The sequence below is a fragment of the Pinus tabuliformis genome, chromosome 3_2 (genome assembly GCF_031772625.1).
Source record: "Pinus tabuliformis cultivar Carrire ecotype Pingquan chromosome 3_2, CPIR1, whole genome shotgun sequence".
NCBI classification, from domain to species: domain Eukaryota; kingdom Viridiplantae; phylum Streptophyta; class Pinopsida; order Pinales; family Pinaceae; genus Pinus; species Pinus tabuliformis.
Genome location: NC_142302.1, coordinates 502,653,344 through 502,681,261, shown reverse-complemented (window position 1 = coordinate 502,681,261; position 27,918 = coordinate 502,653,344). Strand labels below are relative to the sequence as shown.

Sequence of the window (27,918 nt, the reverse complement as noted above, 5' to 3'; positions counted from 1 at the left end):
AAGAACCAATATGATTCAAGATGATGATGTCAACCATGGGGGATGATTCACCATTTTTGGAATAAAAGAGTAAAAATATTAAAACATAATAAAATAATAAAACCACTTTGTCAACTCGTATTTTCAACATATCTCCCTAATGTTTTTCTCAAATTTCAAGCGGGAGTACTTGTTGGATGGAAAATTTAATTCCTCACCTAAAGAGTACCCATGTTGCATACTTTTGATGGACTCTGCTACATGAAAAATGAGAAATACATGAAAAAACATGATTGCAATCACGTTTTTGATGTATTTCTCATTTTTTGTATAGCAGGGTCCATCGAAAATATGCAATATGGGTATTCCTTGGATGAGGAATCAAATTATGCACCCAATGAGTGTTTCCACTCAAAATTTGAGTAAACCCATAGGGAGATAAGTTGAAAATATGAGTTGAAAAAATAGTTTTTTCTTTTCTCCCTCTAAAATTTGATGATGTAATGTAATCTTATTTTATTATTTCCACTATTATTTTATAATTTCCTTAGGAGGCCCATTTTAGACCTCAAAACTCCCCTAATGTGAGTTCAAGTTGAACTATTATTCTTTGGCCTTGCTGACATTTTTTCCAATCTAAGTTTTGGATCATCTAGATTGGAAATCATGTTGATTCTTGCTTATTTGAATGAACATCATGTACCTATTTTAATTTTTTCACAATTTGGCAATATAATATAGAGTGGTAGTGACAAAACTATTTGTCCAAAAATAAGATGATTGTGCATTTGTTTGATCAAATTTTCATGGCTAAGCTGAAGGTTTGGGTAATCTTATGGTAAGGTTTGATAATTCTTCATATGCTTACTCGCAAGAGTCCCTTAAGAACCCTGCTTGATGTCATGTTTCATATTTTACTCTTTGTACAACACCTTCATATTTTATAAGATTTTCAAGAATGACAATTGTCTAAGGACCCAACACAGTAGCCACTTTAGCAATTTCTAGGCATGCTGTTGGGCCTCCACAAATTGACATTATAGGGAATCTTGTATCATCCGGATAGATAGTAAGGATGGGTTTGATGTTTTGAATCACATTGAAGATTATTTTGGTTCTACAGATATAATGACATCTTAATTCTTGTTTATGACTTTTCTAAATGTGTTTGTAGCCATCTTGACCACTTGGCATGGTGTCTTTAGGAATTCAAAAATTTGGACCTCTACAGCCAATGCAAGTATGATATGTGTCTTGTTGATGTTTTCTTGCCTTTACATATGTGCCATATTGATTAGTGTTGATTTGGACATATGCATGTGATTTCTATTAAATGATGCGCTTGACAAAGAAATTGATGAATGAATGCAATTTGGAATTGGAGCACCACCACAAATAGGTCAACAATCTATGAAGTTAAGTAGCCAACATTTTCGGCCTATGTTTCAAGCTATACCACCACCAAACATTAGAACTGCTCCATTTGTTCAACCACAACCTGTGCAGTATCCTCCACAAATTCAACATTTTCCTCCACATCCAGGGCAATAACAACAAGCTCTGCCTTTATCTCAGGCTCTTTCTACGACTCATCTTCAGCAACTAAGGCCAATGACAAGGGGGGTTCCTCCATCTTAGCAGCCTCAACAATCTCAAAATCCTCTTAGTATGCCACTTCCACCTAGTTTAGGTGCCATGGCATTGCCACTGTCATCATCTTATACAATGCCATCGACTTTTATTTATATAATATTTATTATAGCATTTTAATGCATTTTCTTTTGAACAAGGTTTGTAGGAAGTATGCTTTTCAATATTTTCTTGACTCATGTATTTTATGTTCTCTAGTTTGTTCCAACTACCTATGGTCAGTCACAAAATTCATAGTGTTAATCCACACTATCATGTTATTTCTCATCCTTGACACATGCTAATGGTGCATTCTAGAACTTAGCACTAGGGATCTGCAAATCGAAATAGTGTCCCTGCATCTCAAGGGATGCAAACAGAGCAACAATCTACTATTGGTTTTGCTTCAGCTCCTGTAATATTTTGAATCATATTAAATTTATTCCACAGGTCTTATTATAGATATATTCCAAACTAATTAGGTTTTCTAGATTCGGAAAAACATGGAGCTGCTATAATTACTATATTTGTAGTCATATGAGTGGTATATTTTTGAACTGACTTGAAATTTTTTCTATATTTTAAAGGGAGCTATTGTACAACCTGGTAATTCCAACTTACAAAGTTCTTGAGAATGGAAAGAACATACAACCACAGATGGAAGAAGGTATGAGTAATGGTAATTCAAAGGTGTATTACTTGTTTTTATGTGTCACTATTTAGTTAGAAGTGACAGAATAAGGTTGATCTCCTAAATAGCAAGATGAGGGATACATGTAGTTGTGATGTTCTGGTGCTTCCCATTGCTTACATGTTCAATTTCTATTTAGTTAATACTTTCAATAGAAATACTACAAGCATTAAAATCATTTATATTATGCAACAAAGAACTTTTGTATCTAATACTTTGGAAGCTTTGTGAACTTGCTTGTTCTAGGAAGAAATTTAATTTGTACATTCCAATACTTACTAATTCTATATTTTACAATGTCTTAATTGAAATGACACTTTTGAGTGAATTGCAATCTTTTGATTTTGTGTAGATATTATTTTAACAAGAAGACAAGGAAGCAAAGTTGGGAAAAGCCTTTAGAATTGATGACACCAATTGAGGTGAGATAACACTGGATTTCTCTCATTATATGCTTGGGTTAGTTATTTTAATATATGATGCCATTCTTTAGAGATTCAGTATATATAAATATCCTTGACATTTATAGAAGCAATCTCTTCTCTGCTTGATAATTTTTATGGAGAATAGTTGACTATGTTTTAGGTTGATTTAGGTTTTTGTTTGCCCAAAATTTGTTGCTAATGACATAAAAATGGGAGAACATTTCACTTTTTTTTTTCCAGTTAATTATAAGGTCTAAAGTTACATGGGTGCTTCTTGAACTACATGGTTGAACGTACACATAATTCTTAATTAGTTTACATGAATTCGGAGTGAAAAAGAAATATAAATTCCTCTCACTAATCATTCCATGGATGAAAGTTTTGTGATGTGGAACTCTTCCAAATTTCAATGCTTAGGTAGTGCTTGAGTTGGTATGAATCAACTATGATAATTTACTCATGGGCCTTGTAATCATGGATCAGCATCATGTCAGAGATGAAGATTCTTTTACTGGGTGAAAAATTTGAAATATCCTACTTGGGAACAATTCCTTTGTTCTTTTATTGGGTGAGAAAGTAGAAGTGTTATTCTTTGGAGCAGTTTCATTGTTCTTTTGTTAGTCAAATAATTATATTCTTATGTTGATGTATCTTTGTGATGTATAGAAGATATTTATTACAACAAAGCTATTACTAAAGAGGAAAATCCATGTTGTGGGATTTTGTTCCATATCAATATTTATTCCATTCTACTCTAATTCTTTTGAGTTTCTTTAAATGTTGTTCTACATTGCTAACACAGTGAGAAGATGCAACCACTGTTTGGAAAGAATTCACAATAGGGGTGAAAGTGAATAAATATTATTTTTTAATCATTGTTGACCTGATGTTTAAGTCAAACTGGTAGTTTTTGTTGTATTTATCTAAAATTCCTAACTTCATGTTCATGGTTCAAAATTTTCTAAAACAACATTACAAGTGAGAACACCCAGTCGGGACCTTAGAGCATCTCATTTTTCATTTGGAATGGTAGTTCCAATTGGTTAAACTAGGCCCAGTTACCTTCTTTCTATCTCTACTAGCTTAAAGTATAAATTTCACTTACCAATAGAGAAGAGGCGTTAGATCAACCCTCTTGCTAATCAGGCAAGAAAGTGATCCTTAAGTTGATCTAGGGTTTAGCCAAGCCACAACTAAATTTTTCTTCTTTGATAAGAGGACATCTAGAAATGTAGAATTAAATCTATATGCAAGAAAATAAAATCCTAAGCCTATCTCGATTAGGAAGATATAGATCTAAACCAATCAAGAGCAAAGCAATTAAATGATTGAAATTTCAACATGCCTGGTTTATGATGAATATCTGGCTAATGAAGTAGTTCAATTAACTGATATTATAATTTACCAAACATGTTGTTTAGAGATCTATTAACAATGAATGATGAACCAATAACATCAGGAAATAGTTCTCATAATGCCAATGGAAATTAAATGAGAATTAGATGATAGATTTCTGAGTAAATAGTGACTAAGAAATCTGATTTAAGCATACGAGCATAAGAGGAAATTAACAACAGATCTCTGAAGCAAACAGATTATATAGCTAACATGCAAGAGATGAATTCATATCTACAATAGTGCATAATATAAATCCAATTAACATAATTATGTCATCAAAAATGAATTTCATATTAAAAATAAAAGTATTTCTAATACAAATAAATTTGAATCGGTTCTCCTACTTTGTTCTTTGAATCTGATCTCCTACAATCTTCTCCAAAGCATAAACTCTATTGCTAAAAGTAAGTGCTGCAATAGTGCAAGCTCTACCTCTCATACATAGTTCAAATTTGCAAAAAATAAAGCTCAATATTCCTCATATCTGAGATTGACCCTCTCTATCTACAGCCTAAAATCACTTTTACAATAGTGTTTTAAGGATGACAAAATTGTAGAACTGAGAAGCCCTTTGTACATTGTGCAAACCACTATTTATAATTTACAAAACTAATTCCAAATAGGAGAGTTGTTGAAGAGAAATTATGCCCAAACAATTTTCATTGGTCCAAATTCATATTCTTCTATTGTTGGAGAAATCCCATTGATTGAAATTTGTTCCTCCTTGCCTCTTCAATAGTATTCTTGCCAAAACTAATTAAAATACAAATTAAATCAAAATACCAAATCTGGAACACAAAATATTTCCAATCAAAACTTAATTAAATAAAAAAATAAAAGGAAATCTGGGTTTTTCATTGATCCCTATAAAGATCTAATTGGTCAAGGAGAACATAGACGAATGGATCTGTATTCAACAGAGGTTATGAGCAAATGAAAATGCAAAAAATTAAACTCAGAAAAATAATTTTGTTTAAAAATTCAGAGTTTGATCTTCTGTTAAATTTTAAACTCATTAAATGATCAAATCTAGTTATTCAACCACTTCATAAATATTCTCCGTGATTTTATCTATCCAACGTGCCATATTGGGCCTCATTTGGCCAAGTAAAACTCAACTTATGAGCTTCCAAAGTTGAAGTGTCAAAATTGCTAGAATTATGGAAAATTTGTTGCCTTGGATAAAAAGATAAATTTGTAATTATAATATTAATCCTAAATTAAATTACAATTATTTTTAATTAATATTTATTTAATTGTAGTCCATGGGGATTTGGATTGACGGTGAATGCCTACACTGTTAAGGCACTCCTTGTGATAGGTCACTGGTTAAAATCCCCTGTAGGTGCTTACCTACCAAAAAAAATAAAAAATTATAATTACAAAATTAAATTAACTATTTACAAACTAAATTAAAACAAAATTCAATTAATTAAAAATTAAAATTAATTAAGATTATAATATTGATTTAATTGTAATTACAAAATGAAATTAATTATTTACCAACTAATTAAAACACAAAATTCAATTAATTAAAATTAAAATTAATTAAAAATTAATTAAGATTATAATTATATTATATTAAAATTATAATTATAATTATAATTATAATATATTATATTATAATATTAATATAATATAAAATTATAAAAAACAAATCACAATTTACAAAACTCCAAGTGGCTTTTGTATTCATAAGTGAATCAAAAAATAAATGGAGGGGGGTTTTAATGGAGCAGGATGACGTATGGAGGAGGAGTGTGTTAATAAGGAGGTGGGAGATATTGGAGGGATAAAGGATATTGGCGCTCTTGAAAAAAACTTCTGATATGTAAAAATGTGTCAGGGTTCCAATATGAGGTGGGGAGTGACGTATAGTGAAGACTACGTGGAGGTGGGTCTCTCCCTCCATAGAAACACAATCACTTGGTTTATATTTCAAATTTCTTGATCTCGGAGGCTATTAAATGATGGTGAGAAACCTTTGGTAAAAACTAATAACTCGACGTATAAATCGAATATCGGAACATTTTGAAATATCAGAAAATTCTATATCGGGATTTTTTGTGACGAAAGGGAGAAGGTAAGGTGAAGTGAGGCCCACTTTGGTAATTAAAGTTCCTACAAAATGGACTACAGCCACTTTGCAATTTTGATATTTCAAGTCTCGTTATCTCTTTTAAAATTAGGAATTGGAATAAATTATCGAGATCTCGAAAACGCATAATTTAATTGTTCTATAATTTGGCTGGGCGATTTTGTAGGACCATTAGTAGAAAACGAATAAATTAGTGAAAATTGAATAGGAATTAATATTTACAATCAATTACTAATTTATTTACAAAAATTAAAATAATATATATTTTGTACATTTTTTAACCTAGGTAGTAAAAATTATCAAACTTCGGACGAGCACCATTTGCATACTATGTAACCAAATGAGATGAAACAAGTACCGAAGGAAAGATAGCAAAAAATATAACTCAATGAAGAAATCAAAATAGAAATCAGACGAAAATGAAAAAATGGAACAATTGTAGGACACTTAACCAAATGAAAATATTAAAAAGTGATTTAGCCAAAAATTTATGGAAAGGGTCCCCATTATTTGAAATAAATAAGTCAAAAGTGGGGGGTGTTGGGTTTTCCCTACAACACTTCCCAAAACTTTTATTTGCATAGGTACTATTACAATAAGGTCACAAAAAATCCAAGTGGACTATTCTTTATGAACTAAAAGTTTGTACTATTTCTTATTTTTCTTTGAGATGGTTGGTTCCTTTTTGTTTTGTCAACATTTAGTAATCTGTTTTAGTAAGTTCTTTTGTGGGATTTCCTCAGATCACTTGAGAGAAAGCAGAAAAAACAGTGTCTTTAGTTAGAAACTTTGAAGTATCTTTGTTCCATTGCCCACAACTGCATCACATGTTCTAGTCGTTATGACATCATCTTCATCTAAAGCATCGCCAAATCTATCTACTCACAAAATATTTGCATCTACTACAACCTTAGCATCAACAAGCCCTCCAACAATTGCTACACCAGTTATGCATATTTTGCTGACAAACCTAGTTAAGGTTATGGCTTCTTTGACACCAACTATCTCTGCATCTATTAAAGTTGTCTCATTTTCCATGACCACATATGTTCTCACAACTTCCCCTTCCATAGGTATTGTGCCATTAATCAATGCAACTACAGTACCACTAGCTACGACTGCATCATTAACATGAACTGTTGTGGTTCCCACAAGTGTAGCGGAAACTGCAATTGCTGCAACAACATAAGGGTCAACTATATTTTATCAAAGAGATGGCAGATTTAGTTAATTTCCTCTTACTTTTCTTCTGCCATTTTATGCCATTCACGAGTCAAATACTGATAAAAGCAAATGGTGGAGATATAAAGGAAGGAGGAATTGATGAAGCTTCTGCTCAAGATTTAGAGGTAAACTTACAACTATAAATGTTAATAAGATTATTGTTTAGTAACATTTGCACCAAAATCGTTCTCTCACCCTTTTCTATAAATTCATTATTAAGAGGGATCTATCCTTGTTAGGGTTAGAAGGTCAAGCTACTTTTCATAAACATTCATTGTAATTCAAAAATAGTTCTGGATCCTCATACATTCGATCCTTCTCATTTTGAGGTTAGTGAATGTGATGTCTCTAAGAATGTTGGATTTTAAGGAGGATCAATGTTTTATATATATATATATATATATATATATATATATATATATATATATATATATATAGATATATAGATATATATTCCAGGGTTTACAGTGGACATTAATGAAAATTTGTGGTTTTCACTGTATTCTTTTCAAGATCTACGAATATATTATTTACTTCAAATGAATTAAGATTTATGTCTTTGTTGTTGCAGAGACCTCCAAAACGAAACATGTTTCTGCCCTTTGGCAATCGAGTCCATTAATGACCTTGGAATGAACTGGCAATGTTTCAGATGCTTATCCTAATCCACCATCATGTATGGGTTATTCTATAGGGTTGTGACATTCAGCTAACTTTGTTGAATTATTTTTTATTAAGTTAAAAATAGGGATTGCATGATTATAGAATTTACAAAGATTATTGTTGAGCATTTTTTAAAAATCAATGCTTATATATGCACTTCCAAGGACTTTCATAACTCGCATAATTATTTAAAAGGTGCTAGCTCAATGGAAGAGCTCTTGCCTTATAAGAAGAAGGTGGGTGGTTCAATTCCATTGTGCCCTAACTTGAATTAATCAATAATATTGTAATTTATTTTTAATTAAATACCTTTTATATTAATTTATTTCAATGGTGAGATATTTTTTTGTATTTTATATTGTCTCTAAAGAGACAAAAGTGATATTATAGTCTTTAAATATAATTTTAATTGTCTTTAGAAAGACAATAACTAGGATTAAAGACATGTTGTCTCTATAAAGACAATAAGCAATTAATCCTAATTATTGTCTCTAAAGAGGCAAAAATGAAATTATCTCTAGAGAGACAAAAAATAGATTGTCTCCAAAAAGACAATAATGTTTGTGTTATATATCGTCTTTATAGGGACAATTTTTTAAGACAATAATTTGAGACACCCGCTTAAAGACAATACACAAGTTTTATTTTGTCTCAAGCTAAGAAAATTTACCCAAAAAATGTCTCAAATATTGTCTTAAAACCCCCCTCTATGTTGTAGTGAAAGTGAATCGCAATATATATTTGCCTCGATTGAGGCAAGGTTCTCTATAGCGAGGGTTGTCCAAGAAAAGTGTCCATCAATTTTTCAAAAATTCCAAAGCTCTTTCCAGCCCCAGATCCAATACAAAAAATCCATAGCAAAACAAACAATGTGAGTGCACTTCGATAGCTAGGCATTTTGGTTACATAAGGGGTTCAACCATTCAATGCTCTAATATTCCACACACTACAACAACGGTATCAAACTATATATATATATATATATATATATATATATAACTCATCATTATAAATACAGGATCTCTACTCAGTCTATTCTGTGAACAAGATCATAGATGAAATGTTGTTGGGTTAATTCTTACAAACTATAACAGTAGAAGGAATCTCATGTGCCAGTTAATTGCAAGTGGAATGACCAAACATGATGTGAACTCAGATTGGATGCACGAATCTACATGAACACTTTGCCCCTTTATATAACAAATGATGAGTTCCTAAGAAGGAATAAAATAAGGAGAAATAGGAATAAGTCTTGATACCTAGTCAACTAAATTGACCATCCAAGAGTTGCCACCATATGGGTGAGAGGACTATACCAAGAGAAGGGAAAAGTATCATTGTTCGATGAATGAGATGGCCAAAAATAATGGTTGTTCACAAACACCATCATTGATATGGGAGATATCTTGACTCCATGACTGGTAAATTCTTAACTCCATGACTTTGGCATAGTTTTAGGGATTGTATTATTCATATGAACTAGTCTAGATGCATCTTTCTCCTTGATCTATCAAGTGTTGGGAGTGATCAAGTCTCTTTTGGAATCATACAAACAACTTTTAAAGTGAAAAGAGATTTGATCCCTCTTGGCGCTTGATAGATTCGGGCTTAAAATAGATCTATGTTGGTTTTAAAAATAATATAATTTATAGTTTTTATTTGATGTGTCAAATATACTAATGTATTAATAATGTTTTGTTTACTAAATAATATTTTTATAAACTAATATAAAATATAAATAGTAATTTACGTTGAAAATTTTGAAAAAAGATATAATAAATGAATATTTAGTATTATTTTTTAATTATTAATTGTTAAGTGTTAATAAAAATTAATTATTATCCAAAATTTAATTTGGTAGATGAAATATTCGCCGGTTGTAGAATATATGGTGATGGGGTTTATTGTTAAGTGACTCAATGAAGTGAAGGTGATAAGTTTGAAACTATGTGAGAAAAAATATTATTAAAATAAATTTTATATATAAATATCACTTGAGTCAATAATTTATTAAACTAATTTTTAATCACACGATTTGTTTCTCTTTAAATAGTTTTTGAAAAAAAGTTATTTTCCATAATTTAATTATAATTAATAGTTTTGTACTTTATATTTATTTAATATATTATAATTTATATATATCCAATTTTTTTTGGTTGGTTAAAATTCTTTTTATAAATTAAGATCACCGTAAAACGTGTCTCGACACAATAACTCAAAGAAATAATAAGAATCCTTTATTGGTGAACTTCTTTTTCATGACTCCCAACAATACATAATGATATGGCCTTGTCCACCGTCCAAATTGTTCATAAAGACTGCACCTGGTGTGCCTCACAAGCAACTCCAAAACAAACGGTGTTGTTCCCGTGTTTTAAGGTATTTAATTACTAGAGTTTTGACCTGAGAGCCGTTATTCACATGAAATCTGTTGACCTGCTCCTCACAGGTTTATGTTTTATCAAATTATTCGGAGCAAATGGGAATCCACTCAATTATCTGACTCCCTGCACATTCTGAAGGGTTAAAGTCCCCGGCCGAACCGTCATCAGGGGTACTTTTTATCCATAAAGCGGCTCATAACTCCGGAAAGTTTCTTCATATGGGATAATTATTCAGTGCATAGGACGGTGTGATTCATCGTGTCGTAAGGATGAGTACGTGGGATGACGTTATTCAAAGAGAATTAGGGTTACCTGTGTCTTCCGGTTAGGCTGCTATTTCGGTGATCGGGTTGGAAAATGGGCCGAGAGCATCCTTGTGTAACTAATAATAATTTTCCCGGTTGCATTGTTAGTATTACGGTTGAAATTTGAGAGGAGATTGTTGTCACGGGTCAACTTGTTAAAATGAACAAAATATCTTTTTTAATTATCTATATATAATTAGCAATTTCTTTTAATTATCTATATATAATATGAGGATGTCACGATGACAAATGATGATATCACGAGATGTGTAATATGATGTTGGCTACCGCTGTGTGTTGAGAAGGTATGTTGTACATTAGAAATTTTGTTATATGGTTTTGTTTCGGTACCTATTGTAATGATTTTTTTTATTTTATTTTTTGGAAATTATAGAATAATAATGTATGAAAAAGTGGTAATATGTTTTTGCGTTATATTTTTATTAATAGTTTATATTGAAATTTGGTTGGGGAATTTTTAATTTTTAAACCAATGGGTGGATAGAAATTGATTTTTTTTTAATTATTTATTACATTATTTTTTAGGTTAGTGGGGATTTGAATTATTGAGCAAATATTGGTCTTTTTAGAAAATGAAATGAAATTTTAATGTTCACTTGACTAAAAATAATTTATGGGACTATTAATTTTTTGTTTTTCGTTTTTGCAATTCAATGATTTCTCTGCTTTTTGCTTTTAACAATTCAATTATTTTCTTATTCAAATTGATGATGAGTTGGCCCAACCTTCCAACAATCCCTTCGTTGAAAACACAATGATAAGAAATCGATGCTACTATATTCCCACAACTTTCTATGATGTCTTTAACTGCATCACATTCCAAAATGAAATATTTTTCGGATTCCAATGCCCAAGATGTGCAAAATGTACACATTCATTCTTCCTAATCTTCTTTAGGCTTTTTCCACAATCCTGTTTCACACCGGAGTTGATGCGAGTTAGTTCATTTTTCACACTGAAGTTGATGGAGTTGGTTCTTAATTGGACAATAAGAACCTTTTCCCTCCATGAAATGTTAACTCCAATGAACTATTTTTGTTGTACATCATTGTAGGCTTGAATTCCTCAATGTAGTACTTCTTCTTTCTACTCAATTCTTTTGCCATATTCATTTACAAAACTTCTCCATAACAAAATTCTTTAGTTCCGTGTTATTTGTAAGATAGAATTTAAAGTAGATATTCCATTTTTGTATTCATATGATAGTATTACTTTATTTACCAAAATTAATATTATAATTGAGTACTTATAAGTAAGTTTGATTGTGTCGAGTATTAATGGGCCTGTTCTAAACTTTATGTACAAGTTAAATCAATTTAAGCTGTTGCGGCAGGTATCTTTAATTAAATATTTCGGCATTAGTAAGTCTATAGGATTAGTATACAGAAATGAGGTTTTTTTTTTTTATATTTAATTAAATATTTTGACATTAATAGGTTTATATGATTAATATATAGAGATTATTTAATTAAATATTTTGACATTAATAGGTTTATATGATTAATATATAGAGATAATGGTTTTTTTTCATAGTTACCGAATTCGGCCGTACTGGCCCGAAAAATTCGAAAATATGATAGTATGATTCGGTTCGGTTGCAAATTCGGAAAGTGCAATTCGATACAGTATTTTTTTTAAATAATTTTTTTATATTAAAAAAATTATAATGAGTTGTAAATGGTAAGTTGAAAATATTACAATTATGATGGAATTAGGGAATAATATTTTTATATTAAAAAAAATTATAAAGTATAAACTGTAGGTTAAGAATAATATTATAATTATTATGGAATTTGGTAATGTGTTTTTATTAATATAAAATTTAATATTTAAAAATATAAATTTTTATATTTTTATTTTTATTTATTTATTTATTTTTCCCGAAGGTGGCAAAACCTATCAAACTCAGGTGTCAAACCAACAGTGAGGACAGTCATCTCTGGCTGCTATCCGCGAATGTCGGTTTGACTCATCACCGTTATCAAGGAAAACCACGCCACCTGAAATAACCCGTTGGTGGTCCGTAAGGGAGCAGGCTTTCACTCCTGCCAGATGCCTCTGGGTCTTGGGCTGTTAACCTGTTTCCTTACGTCTGAGGAAGACGAGCTCTTAGCCAAGCAGAAGCAGTTTTACGGCATACTCCAGGCCGATAAATTTTTATATTATTCAAAACATTAAAAACATAAATTTCTAATTTAAAAATAAAAAATTATGTAAAATTTGTTAATAAAAAATTTAATATTTAAATAGAAATTTCTATATTACTCAAAACATTAAAAACATAGTATTCAATATTTAAAAAGTTGCAGTTACAATCTAATTTGGTAAAGATTTTTGTTAATAAAAAATTAAATATTTAAAGATTAAAAATAGAAATTTCTATGTTAAAAAAATATAGTAAATAGTAAATTGCATATTAAAAAAATTACAATTGTAAAAAACAATAAATGTTATATTAAAATATTGTAGAAAATAGTAAATTTATACTTGTAAAAATAATAATTCTTATAACAAAGAATAATAAATTTTTATTTATAAATATTTATAAAATATATAATCTCCATTTTTTTCTATTTGAATTTCATACTTCTCTTCTTTCCCATAGTAAAGAAATTGAAACCATGAATTAAAGTTTGGGTGTGCTTCTATCTACACTCTAAACAACTCTTTGAAAAATCTACAAAGAGACATTTAGATTGCTTTAGTTATTAATTAATAATGTTATTTTTCATTTTTAAGCCTTATATTAAAATTTAGGATTTGACTAAGTGATTTTTATTTTAAATATATTGTAAATATAGATTTTTTTTTTTTAATTTTAAAAATAATTTAATTTTGGAAGATCTATATTTCCGAATTTTTTCCGTATTGTATTTTAGGTAGTCGAATTTTTTCTGTACCGAATCGAATTCGTATTCGAATTCGAATTTGGTAACTATGATTTTTTTGTATATAGATATATATGGTTTTTTAAATAATATTAAATATTTCAATAATAAAATTAAAATGTTTCTTTTATTAATTTAATTTAATTTTTTTTATTAATTTTAAATAATGATATTCAAATATTTTTTATTAATTTTAAAGAATTTTTTTTATTAAATATTAAAGTAGTTTGATTGTTTTATTATATATTTAAATAAATTATCTCTATTTTATATTAACTACATTTATTAATATAATTATATTAGTAAAATATTAAATTAATTAACAATAAATTATTCTTATGGAATATTAAATTAATTATCGATAATAAAAAATTAATTTATAATGTATGAAATATTTTTTAAATTAGATTCTTTGACTAATCAGTATTCTGTATGAGAGGAATTCGATTTATGTCATCGTACACGTGGGCTAATAGATTTTAATTAATTATCGTGAAGTTTTTTAATTGTTTTAATTACGTAGCAAGGTGTTTCCTCTTAAGACCAACTTTCTCCCGTGTCAACATATTCTGTCATGGACCGTCGATTTTTGTGTTAGACGATTAGAAAATTTTGCTTCGTTAGATCATCACAAGCCGTGGAACTTCCCACAAGAATTAGGGACTAACCCTCTTCGGTGATTACCACTGCGGTTTGGATAGGAACGACTATACCTGTCTTCCCCTTGCTTCCATTTAAATATGACCCCTTGCTTCCATTTAAATATGGCTGCATACCCCTGGTTTCTTCATTATGTTTTCCAGTTTTGGCGGCTTTTCCAAACCCAATCGTTGTACTTTCTTGGGCATGGATTGCACACATTCTTCATTGAAAAATGAGGTATTGTTGGAGATGTTCTCCCTTTCTCGTTCTCTAACTTACCATTTTATTATTTTTAGCCTAATGCTTATATAATAACTTACAAATTTATTATTTTTAGACTAAGTCTTATATAATAATAATCAAAAGTTTATATATTTCAACTTCAAAGATGGAAGGAGGTTCACTAACAGGAGGTTCACTAACTTTTGAAAGCATAGGACAAGATTTATACTTTAGAGAATATACTTCTTCTTAACATCTCATCTATGGTGGAGGTAAGCTCTCTACTTAAGCATCAAGATTTGGAGAGCAGGGGTTCTAAGCATCAAAATTCAGTTAGGCGTCCCAGGTAAGTATGGAGATAATTAAGCATGAAGAATCAGTTAGGATCTAACTAACTAATTTCGCAAGAAACAAGAAAGAGTCCTTGGTCTATCTACACATGGCCTGCCCTTCATCCCGGAAACATCACTCTACCAGGGATGCATTAAATTTCTATTATATTGCTCTTATTATATTTAGAAAATTAATATATTGCTTTTATTATATTTAGAAAATTAAGTATAGTATTTCATTTTTTCAATTTCATCCGAGCATTAGAATTGATGATGTAATAACTATACTATAAATTTATAAAAATAATGAAGATGCAATAATTAGTTATGAATTTATAAAAATAATAATATACTTCAATATATATGTCTTTTTATATGGTTGTATCCTGCTCTATCTTTAGGTCTCCGAGTTCTGTGTATTTTCTGTTTCCATTTAATTTTGAGCGTTTAAATGGCTTCATACGCTTCTTAATATAGCGGACGATTGCCTAACCAGAGCTTGGGTAATTCTTCCTTGGATTACAAGTTCTAAAAACATGAAACGGACGGTTAAGGATATATATATCACTTTCACCCCTATAAAACAAATAAACTAAATCCAAAAGAATGACTAAACTAAATCCGCAGGGAAAAATCTGGTAACGCGGCAACAAAAAATTTCTTTCTACCACATGGTAGACAGGTGTTACAGTTAATAGAAAATTTCTTTCACCTGGTAAAGCTGCAATAAAAAAAATCTTTCTACCACGTGGTAGACGGGTGTTACACATGTGTTACAGTTGTTAGTGTTACAGTTAATAGAAAATTTCTTTCACCCGGTAAAGCTGCAATTAAAAAATCTTTCTACCACGTGGTAGAAGGGTGTTACAGTTATTGTTGTAATCTGCGCAAGAAATCCATTACAAACCTAAAAAAAACCAATTTTAGGAGAATGTAATGAACTGCAAATGTGCAGGGCTATCAGCATGGATGCATTGCATCCTTTTTATTATGAAAACAAAACTAATGATATATATAACAATAGGAGGTTTCAAACACAGAGACAAAGAGGATTCACAGAGACATGACTCTCCTCATACATTTATTATTAAAACAAAACTAATGATTTATATATATAGGAACAAAAGGTTTCAAACATAGAGACATGACCCTCCTCATACATATGTTGACTGATGTGAGATATTATATTAGGCCAACGTCATCTCAAACACAACAAGCCCTCTTTTTTTCATGAAAATGGATATTACCCTTTTCATAGGTATAAGTAAAAAAATATTGTAGATGATAAAGTAGTCCCAGTGGATGTTTCACTGATGCTACCATTAACATCACCTTGTGCCTGACAACGAGTTCTTGATGTATCATTTTTAGGGTGGTAGTGAAAGAAGTTTTGACCTAGAACACGTCTGATTGTCGCTGAAAGGAAAAAAGCAGAGCCAGGGTTTGTAGCAGAAGTTCAGTGTTGTGCACCATGGAGAGGCGAGAGGGGGGGGAGTTCCACTCCTTCCTACAGTCAGGCAGTCTCTAATCGATTCAAGAAACATCTGGAGGTTGAAACCGGAGTTTTAGGAGGTGGGAAACAGGAAAACAGAAGCTCACAGGGGCAGGAAAATACGTAGGAAGAAGTCATAAGAGAAAAGCTAATAGAAGGAGAAAATCAGAATGCTGACACCAGAAATCAGACTGGACCTTGTAAGCCTAGGGAAACCATCACATGCCGAGTGGTGTTAAGTGATTCAGTGCTATATGCACATAGGGAACACATGGTGACCTATGCATTCATTTGTAAATTCATAGGGTTATGGCCTACTGAGAAGGCTTTACAGGCATGGATAAAGAATCATTGGAAACCTAAGGGGGATATAGATCTGCACCTTGGATCCAAGGGTTTCTTTACTGTAGTTTTTATAAACATTGAGGATAAAGACAGGGTGTTTGAAGAAGGGCCCTACTTCTATGTTGCTGCAGGCCTCTATATGCAGCCTTGGGTGATGAATTTTGTCTTGAAGCGTGAGACATTCACTTCAGTCCCGGTTTGGGTAAGGCTCTATTCCCTACCTCTAGATTATTGGCAGCCAGAATCATTAAAAGCAATAGGAAATAAACTAGGGCATTTTGTAAAAATATCAGAGACCACTAGGAGGGGAAAGTATATCTCCTTTGCCCGTATATGCATAGAGATGGACCTCTCTGGAGCTCTACCAGATGAAATAATTCTGGAAGTTTTTTATGAAGAATGGGTGCAAACGATGGACTATGAGCATGTTCCTTTCAGATGCTGCAAATGCCATGAACATGGGCATCTATTCAGAGATTTCCCCTTAAACAAAATGGAAAACAATACTAAAACAACCTCAGGGAAAGAAATTGAAAGTTTTAACAAAGTGGGGAACAGAGGTAAAGGAGGGAGAAAGTACCAAAATAAAATCAACGAGGAAAAGCAGATAAGTCAGAATAGGTACAGGGTATTAGAAGAAGAAGTGGAGCAAGATAAAGAAAATCATATATTGGAGGACAACCCTATAAAGAAGGAAAAGGAAGAGAGCATGGAGGATACACATGAAAACAACCAACAAAAGGAGGGTCTGCTAAACACTATGGAACTTGATAGGGACCAAGAGATGACCCCGAGCAAGGTGGGAATGAACGATCATCAACTGCAGGATATTCTTGATAGGGAGCATCTAGATCTGGAAAAGCTCCTAGAGCGGGGAACCACCAAAGGAATGGATCCACTACCACAAGAGGAGTTTAATAGAGTGCAATAGCTATTCCTATGGAGAACTTAGGCAAAAGGTTCAGGAGTCAAAAGAAACCATGATAGTCAGGAAACGAAGGGGTGAAAACAATGAAGGCAACATCGGGACTAGCTCCGAGGAACCCAGGCAGGAAAAGAGGTAGGAAAAAACAGAATGAGCTACTAATAGAGTGTGGAAAACTCATGATTGATTTAGGTAAGATGAAACACCTGACTAGTTACTCATTTACAAATCTTTCTTAATGAAGTTCACAACATGGAATATTAGGGGTCTAGGAAGTAAAAGGAAACAAAGGAATCTTAGAAATAGAATGAAAGAAGAAAAACCAGATATGATTTTCATCCAGGGAACATAATGTTCAGTAGAAAATATAAGAGAGATACATAGAAAATGGCTTATGAAATATGAATATCTAGAAGTTAAAGCAGACAAAGCAGCATGAGGGATTCTCACACTCTGGAACCCTCAGAAATTTGAGTTCCTAGATGTTGAAGCATCCAAGAACTATTTATCAGTGGTCATCCAACCTTTGGGGGACAAGGAAGTTTATTTTCTCACTAATGTTTATGGTCCAAAAAATCCGGAAGACAAACTCAGACTTCTAACCTCATTGGAGGAGTTAAGAGGAAGACATCCAGGTATCCCCTGGATTTTGGGAGGGGACTTCAATATGATCAGATCTCTAACGGAAAAAAAAGGGGGGAACCAGATCACTAGGCAGAGATTCTATAGCATTTCAGAATTTCATAAATAACATGAAGCTTGTAGATACATAAACAAGTAATGGCATCTTTACATGGAATAATAAGAGGGGAGGAGCATCTCAAGTGGCCTTTAAACTTGATAGATTCATTATCTCAGAGGACCTAATCCTCACAGGCCATAACTTAGTAGCAATGATACTTCCTTTTGGAGGCTCGGACCACTGGCCTATTCAACTTGAAGTGTCCTTTATAGGAACTCCAAGAAACAAACCTTTCCGGTTTGAAAACATTTGGCTTACCCATCCTGACTTCATCAACAATATTGCAAGATGGTGGACACAAGATATGCAAATTTAGGGTACTAAAATGTTCCTTCTGCATCAGAGATTGAAACATGTTAAATAAAGGCTAAAATATTGGAATAAGAATGAATTTGGCAATATATTCGAAGCCAAAAAAGTAGCAGAACAGAAACTACAGGAAATTAACCAAACCCTCATTACAGAGGGCTTCACCGAGGAGAGAAAGGAAAAAGTTGATTATGTTCAACAAGAATGGGAAGGCTTATGCAAGCAAGAGGATATTTTCTGGAAATAGAAATCGAGGGTACAATGGTTAAAAGAAGGAGAAAGAAATACAAGGTTTTTTCACAAATCTACCATGGATCATAGGTCACAAAATAGGATTTCAAAGATCAAAGATAATCACGGAAATCAGCTCACTACACACCAAGAAATAGAAACTGTTATGGTTCAGCACTTCCAAGGCATAGCCGAGAAGCCCCTCATAGACAAATCTCAATTTATCAAGGACTTTACAAATCACATTCCTAAGCTAGTAACAAGAGAAGACAATTATACTCTTAACAGGACAGTGAATGAAGAGTTGATCAGTGCAGTCATCAATGAAATGAAAAATGGGAAAGCTCTAGGGCCGGATGGCTTCAACGTCGACTTCTTCAAAGCATGTTGGGAAATAGTCAAGCAAGATATCCTCGATGTGGTGGAGGACTCAAGGAAAAACAAAATTGTTCTGAAGGCGCTCAACTCCTCTTTCATAGCCCTGATTCCAAAGCAGGAGAATGCTATCACACCTGACAGATTTAGACCCATAGCATTATGCAATGTGGTGTATAAAATTATTTCAAAAGTAATTGCGAATAGACTTAAGCCCCTGCTCCCAACTCTTGTGTCTGAGGAGCAAACTGGATATGTGGAAGGCAGGCAAATTCTTAATAACATCATTCAAGCTCATGAGGTGGTTCACTCACTTAAGAGTAATAAGCAGGCAGGTATGATCATTCAGCTTGACCTAGAAAAGGCTTATGATAAGCTGAGCTGGGCTTACATCAAGGAAGTACTGAAAGCATATGGCTTTGACCATAACTGGATAAGATGGGTAATGGCCCTTGTAACCACCCCAAGTTTTTCAATCCTACTAAATGGCTCACCATCAAAGACCTTTAAGCCCTCAAGAGGACTTAGACAAGGTGATCCGCTCTCACCCTTCCTCTTTATTCTCATGATGGAAGGGCTAAGAAATGTGATTAAATATGCCAAAGGAGAAGGAAAAATCCAAGGTCTCAAACTCACTTTAAATGGGGATGCCTTGACCCATCAACAATTTGTGGACGACACCATGCTGCAGGGTATACCCACAGTCAAGGAAGCTCAAGCCTTCAAACAAATCCTGAACGACTTTGCTATGGCTGTGGGGACAGAGGTAAGCCTAAGCAAATCAAAGATTTTTTTTTTTAATACTGACATTGCTATTCAGAGAAACCTCACTAGAATTCTAGGCTTCCAAAGAGATATGCTACCCTCCAGATATTTGGGAGTACCCCTAACAGACAAACCTCTCAACAAGGCAATTTAGGAGCCGGTTACTAATAAACTTTAGGGAAAAATCAGGAAATTAACTATCAGATCTTTGAATATAGTAGGACAGCTAGTACTTACAAAATATATCCTACAAACTATCCCCATCTTCATGCTCTCAGTCCTTCCAGCTCCTAAAGGAGTAATGCAACGCATCAGAAATATCCAAAGAGATTTTCTTTGGGGCAAAGGGGAAGAGAGAAATAAATGGGCTTTGGTAGCCTGGGATAAAATATGTAAGCCTAAGACACATGGAGGGTTGGGACTTGATGACCCTGAAATACTAAACAAAGTCCTGGGGGTGAAACTATGGTGGAGATGGCTAAAAGAATTGGTGTCCCCTTGGGCCAATGTATGGAAACAAAAATATGCAAGAAATTGGCAAGAAAGGGATTACATTAGGATGATGGGACTCATCAAAGGCTCCCACATTTGGAACAAAGCTTGGGAAAATAGAGCTATAGTTCAAAAACATAGTTTCTGGGAAATCAAAGATGGAAACCTCGCTTGGTTTTGGGAGGATAATTGGAAACAAGAACCTAGACTGTTAAAAGAAGAATTTGTCAATCTCAAGAATGAAACTGATAATAAAGGGTTGCTCAAAGTAAATGACTTTTGGGATCAGGAAAGAAGTGATGGAAAATGGAGAAAATGGAAGAACCTAGTTTACAGAGATGACTCCCCATTAAAAGCCCAGGCAAAAGCTCTTACAGTCATCTTGGAACAGAGAAAGATTCTAATATCAACATCTCCAGATCAGCTAAGATGGGGTAAAAACAATGAAGGCAACTTTAACCTCAAAGAGGCGAAGAGAATAGCCCTAGGGCTAGACTTCCCAAACCCTGATAAGGTATGGAAGGGTCTATGGAAGAACCAAAACTGGATGAAAATTAAACTGTTCATGTGGTTAGTGCAACATAAAATAATTTTGACTTGGGAAAATCTTAGGAAAAGAGGGGTAGCTGGACCATCTAGGTGCCAGCTATGTGAATTACAAGAAGAAACAATGGATCACCTTCTCAACCTATGCCCTTTCACCTCCACCTTATGGAATTGGGTGGCTTCAATCTTTAAACAAACAGACAGGGACATTGGCAGCATTACCAGGACTTTGAAGAATTGGAGGAAAAATTTCTCAGCAAATGAAATAATCAACAAAGCGTGGGCTTTGGTTCCAGGATTCATAATTTGGGATGTCTGGAAAGAGCGCAACAACAAAATATTCAAGAACAAGATTGGGTCACCATAGAGCATCATGACTCAGATCATAAGACAACTCAAAGAGACTATAGGAACCCTTTTAAAAAATCTCCCTGATAACCAACCTCAAGATCAGGATGAGCAGATACTTCTAAATTTGGGACTGTAGGGGCTTACCCCCAAGGGCAACAACAAGACAGTAAGTAATATAACAACTGATAAGGAATTCTGGCAACCTCCACCTCAGGGTTTTATGAAATGCAATATAGATGGAGCCTCAAAAGGAAACTCGAGATCGGCTGGGTATGGAGGAGTCATAAGAGATGAAAGAGGTTTCATAAAAACCATCTTTCACTGTCATTTGGGGAAGGCCACCAACAATATGGCAGAGCTCATGGCCATGGAACATTGCCTAGAAATCCTAAGGGATTCAAATCTACACAACATCATAATTGAAGCTGATTCTGAATTGATAATTAATTCGGTCAAGAAAATTGGTAATGGATCAGCACTAGACAAAGTGTCGAGACACTGGAGGTTACTGCAAGTTTATCAATACATTCAATCCCACCTGCAAAACATGAGAACCATTAGTTTTATCCATGTGCGAAGAACAACCAATAAATTAGCGGATATCTTGGCAAACGAAGGCATGCTCTGTTCAAAAACCAATGTAAGATATGACTGGATAGGGACTCCCCAAGGACATTTGAGGGAAGAATGTTCCAGACAGGCGACCTTAGACAGAGAGCTCTATCAGAGCAAGGAGAATAAGCAGGATGAAGACTGTGGGAGACAAAGAAATTTGGTCCACAGGGAAAATTAGTTTATGGCAAAGCGCATGAAGAAGGGTAAGTATCCATTGGGCCTTTGGGCGGGAAATATATATATTAATGGTGCTCAGGCCGAAGAATACAAACAAGATTAGGTGGGCCAAAGATATACTTATGGACCCTAATTACATCAAGATTAGAACACGGACCCTGTTTCATTGGGACACGGATGCAGATAAAAGGGAAGCAGGTCGACGAAATCGCAGCAATCCAATGCATTTCGCATGGAGAACAACAAGAAGGATAACGAGGAAACCGAACCTGAAATTATATAGGCAGGAGATTAATCCAGTTTCAGGTCCGAATCAAAGGTTAAATTTCGTGCTAGTCGCATGGCCTCATCGAGATCGCGCGCAAATGGTGGGTTTCATGCAGATAAAGTGCTTGAAGGTTAGAGCCCCAGACGGACTTGATATACTTATTAAATATGGTTCATTGGTCTCATCGGGTCCAAATTGATGGTTAAAGGGTGTGCTTGTTAGTCACTAAAATGAGTCTCATCCGCTAGTCTTAGGTGGACTTTGTGTTTTATTTTGTAGGCCCTCGACCCATTGTTTGAGATCATGGCTTGGGAACAAGGCTTTGGTTGGCCTGTCTTATTGGTGGGTCATACCTCCTTGGTATTTGTGTGTATTATGTTTCTTTTTGTAAATAAATGAATAGAAGGTTCTGCTCTTTCTTAAGCAAAAAAAAGATAAAGTAGTTTCAGTGTGAAACTCAGTTGTTTGATATTATTAGTTTTCCGAATATCTTTGTGACATAAAAACATCTTTGTGAGATCTCAATCTTCTTTAATTGAATTTTTCATCACAACCAATTAGTGGGAAAAAGCTACAAGTCAATGCGTGAAGTTCAAGATTGACTGAAGAGTCAATGGTGGGAACTTCTTGTAATTTTGTTACATGTGAAAAAACGTTGTTCTTTGGTTTCTATCATTGTAGGATTTTCTCTTTTTTTGTCAATTTGGTTCTGGCTTTTAGGGGCAAATAATTTTTTTCCTAGGTTATGGTATTTGTTTTTTCAGGTGGAAGTGATTGTTAAATTAAAAAACTAATGTGAAAATGATACAATTATCTAATTGAATAAATGTTATTTATACATTTTTTCCAATTAGTTTAGTTTATTGTTTTTAGGATTATTAAAATACAAATATTGAAATATAGAAATATCAAATTTAATTTTTTTCAAATAACTTACTGTATTTAAATTAAATAAATATAAGAAGTTATATATATATATATATATATATATATATATATATATATATATATATATATATATATATATATATATATATATATATATAACCCAAATTCAAAAAATATTAAAATAAAATTGGCTAGAAACATCCATATATAATCCAGAAAAATGAGTATTATTATTTATCCTCGTGTATGTTCGTATACTAGCATTATGTTCATATATTAGTTAACTATTCACTACCCCTAGCTAGAGATAAAAAGGATAGAATATAACCTGAGGGCTCACCCAAGGGAACCTCAAATTGGCATTTCCCTTAATCCAAGTACAATCTAATTTTGAATAAATTTGAATATGCCATTTAAAACAAATGATTAAATTAAAAGTTAAATTCAAAATCTGATTTTTTAAAATGATAGGAAATGGTATTTTTTAATTACTCAAAATAAAGGGAAGAAAAATCAATATAATCAAATATGTTTACTCTGAAATAACAATAATCATTTTGAATTAATGAAATTGCAAATATTTAATATTAATATTAATATTGTACAATCTTGTTATAATAGGGGAATTATGGGGTGTTGAATCCTCTTTTACATTAACAATATGGATTCCATTAATTCAAATTGCAAATTTTGGCAAATATTGTTTAGTTGGATTCTGTAGATGGGAAAATAGAAAAAGACCTAAAATGTAGAATATTATCCAACAATTAAACATTTTGACTCAAATTGCATAAAAATAAAATAAATAATTATAAAGATCTAAAGTTAAGATGAATCTAGGTTGGTTATTCACAAAAGTTAACTTTTATAAACTTGAGGAACATTTTATTATAAAATAGGAAAAAAATTATCAATTACAATTAAAGTCATATTTATTATCCCATTAGAAAGAATGCTTGGTTTTGAATCATTTTCTTTCAATTAAAACTCAAAAAAAATAAAAAAAATTGGTATAATAGTTTATTAATATGTGTTAATATATTATTATGAAGAAGCTTAAAAGATGAACATAGACATGTAGTACTTGCTTTAGTTGTTGGAGAATTTGACATAATTTGTACTTTCTTTAGTTGTTGGAGCATTTGACATAATTTCAAGTGTGACACAAAGAGGGAGTTCGTTTAATATAATTTCAAGTGTGACACAAAGAGGGAGCTCCTTGTGATTGTTTAGCATCACTTGCTTGCATTAGACAATCTTAGTGTGATTATAAAAGTTAAGAGACAAAATTAATCTAATAATGTGGAGACCATAATTAACACAGACATCCATGGTAGACATTAATATCGTATTCTTTCTAATACATATACATATTTTATTAATAATGAGTAGAACCCTATTGTGAATGTAAAACACAATTATATTCTTAATGCAAGTTCCATATTAATAATGACCTATGTGTTTTTTCTATACATATAGTATCACTTGTTTTTGTTATTTTTAATTTATTTTTAGTGCATTCTAACTAAGTTTAACAAATTGATTGTTATTCAACTATGATACTTTCTTAATAAATAAATAAAAGATTTGATATTTAGTTGTAAAGTAATTTACATACATAAGACTTAAAATTATCAATCATTTAATTAACAATTTAGATTTGGCCATTGTCCATTCATATTGTATTTGGAGTAGATACTGTCTCAAATAAAAAAATATTGTTCATATGTTATGCCACTAATGTTCATTCCAATTGGGATTTTCCAAATGACTTTAAAAGGTTGTTAAATATAGTTGTAAGCAATATCCCATGTAATTGTGCAACTTTGGTCTAAGAAGAGTTTTGACAATCTGTCTAGCCAATGGTGATTATATTGGTTTTATTATCTCATGCATACTAATCATAAGAAGTATGACACTTAATGTAGTAAGAATTATGGCCTTGAGATTTGGTTTTATTATCTCATGCATACTAATCATAAGAAGTATGACACTTAAGGTAGTAAGAAGTATGGCCTTGAGCTTATCCACCTCAGGTATGTTATAGTTCCTTGCTCACATATTAGCAAGTCCAATGATAAGATCCATGTGATAATTTGTATCATCATCCTACATTGCAATGAAGCAATAACCAAAATTTTAGACTGATTTTTCTTCCAATGGATACTGTTGAATTGAAATATTTTATTTAAGTTTGTAGCATCATCCTACATTGTAATGAAGAAATAACCAAAATTTTAGATTGATATTTCTTCCAATGGATAATTTTGAATTGAAATATTTTATTTACAGGAGGATAAGTTGTGTAATTAGTAGAGGATAATAGGGATCATTAATGAGGAAAGTTAGAGAATACCTTTTCAAACTTAATAGGATTCATGTGAAATCTTGAAGGTAGATTTTGAACACCATGTTGCAGTGTGGTGATGAATTTTTCAATCTGTTCAACATCATCATTACCATCATCATCATACAATGTAGAAGAAGGGTTCACATATGTAGCTTTCTCGTCTGTGACAATCTTCATCCATTTTTTTGGCTCAAAAATTGGAATATGAACTTTATCAACAACCTATGCCAATATGATTGAATTTGGATTTGAATTCCAATCGGGAATGGTAATGTCATATGTATTAGATTTTAAAATGGAGGTTGTAAGAATCAGGGACATGTGACTGGGATCATGGGAAGAAAAGTGGAGGGGCTTTGGGAAATTCTTAGGAGAAGACTAGAATGGGAATGATAATGCCATATGTATTAGCTTTTAAAATGGAGGTTGCAAGAATCAGGGACATGTGACTAGGATCATGGGAAGAAAAGTGGAGGGGCTTTGGGAAATGCTTAGGAGAAGACTAGAATGGTGCACCTTCTCTTGTAGTTGCATCCTCATGGAAGTTGAAAGTAAGTTGCTTCACACGATTTGAAAATAAATCCTCAAACCTGAATCCTCAAATGAGTTAGTGATTTGCAAATCTAGTTTACTGAAATTTGATATTTTTGTAAATAGTAAATTGTGTTAATATTTGTTGCAATGCAATGTGAAATGAAAAGTATATAATCATATAAATGGAATGGAAGGGAAAAAATGAAGGGGATTTAATTACTTACTTGATTCTAGCCCAAGAGACTTAATCTTTAAATGTTAGACATTTGTGTGAAACCAAAAAATCGACAATAGACTGTAGAAGTTCTCGGGCCTTAGTATCCCCTACAAACTTGATTGATGCTATGTATTCTTCTAATTTTAATATAAAAACATTTGCCTCAATTGGATTTTTGTCTAACAGACCTTCAAATTTAGACATTTCCCATGTGAGACGGTGGTGAATATTATGTGGAAATGAATGAAGTGTGCACATGGGTGCCTAATTTTCAAGTGGATCTCATGATGCTCCATAGTTCTCAATAGTGGGATAGTATTCTTCTAATTTCAAAATAAAAACATTTTCCTCAACTGGAGTTTTGTCTAACAAACCTTCAAATTTAGACATTTCCCATGTGAGACGGTGGTGAATATTATGTGGAAATGAATGAAGTGTGTACATGGGTGCCTACTTTTTAGGGGGATCTCGTGATGCTCCATAGTTCTCAGTAAAGTGAGGGATATAAATTTGGGTGTTGCACCGGGTTCCTAGTGTTCTAACTAGTAATGGATTCTAGAAGTAAACACACATTGAATCTACATACAACATGACATTAACATTGTCCAGAGTATTCAAAGAAACATCAACCTCGCCATTCTAGAACGAATCATGAAAGACATTTTCAGTATCTGGGATCACACGATTCTCCATTGCTTGAACTTGTAAATGTGGGTTGATTTCATTGGATGTTGATGCTACCACTCTTGACATTTCCTGCCCAAAATTCCAATCCCGAAAGAGGAATTGTCTACTAAGATTTCTCTTCTCAATTTCTCTTCTCAATAATGTCATCATCTGTTATAATCCGCTTTCCCTGGCTCCCATGAATCTAAGTTCTTTAGAAGCTCACATCCCAGAGAACCATCCCCCACAACAAATAATTTTTCATCTTCCAACTTTTTATACACCTTTTTTCTAAATACAGAAATTTGAGCATCATAATGACTATTCAAAGGTCTCACATCCTCTAGCCCAAGGGGTTCTATAGGAAGAGATTCCAATGAATTGAAATAGAAGAACGACACAAGTAGGAATATAGAAATTGATATTAGACAATAAATAATTGAATTCTCTTCTACCTTGCCCTTCCTGACCTATATAAAAGGGCACACTTCCATTTATATTTAAGAGAAATACATAAAAAGAGTAAGTAGGGTGCCAAAGAAATAAAACTTTCAAAATTGGATGAAATTTTTCATAACAAGATTTTACAACCTCCTACCCAACGATTCCACCAAACATAGCTTCCATGGGATTCAACACTTGATGGGAACCACTTGCAAAATGTTTGAATACATTTACAAAAAAAATTGATGTAAGGAAAAAAATAATTTATATGATTTATGAGAACAA

The 27,918-nt window shown here is 32.4% G+C and overlaps 1 pseudogene; it reads right to left on the bottom strand.

Annotated features, from left to right (window-relative positions):
* Positions 1–7,102: 7,102 nt before the first annotated feature.
* Positions 7,103–27,852, bottom strand: LOC149181489 (ubiquitin-activating enzyme E1 2-like; annotated as a pseudogene).
* Between the last annotated feature and the right edge of the window lie 66 nt (positions 27,853–27,918).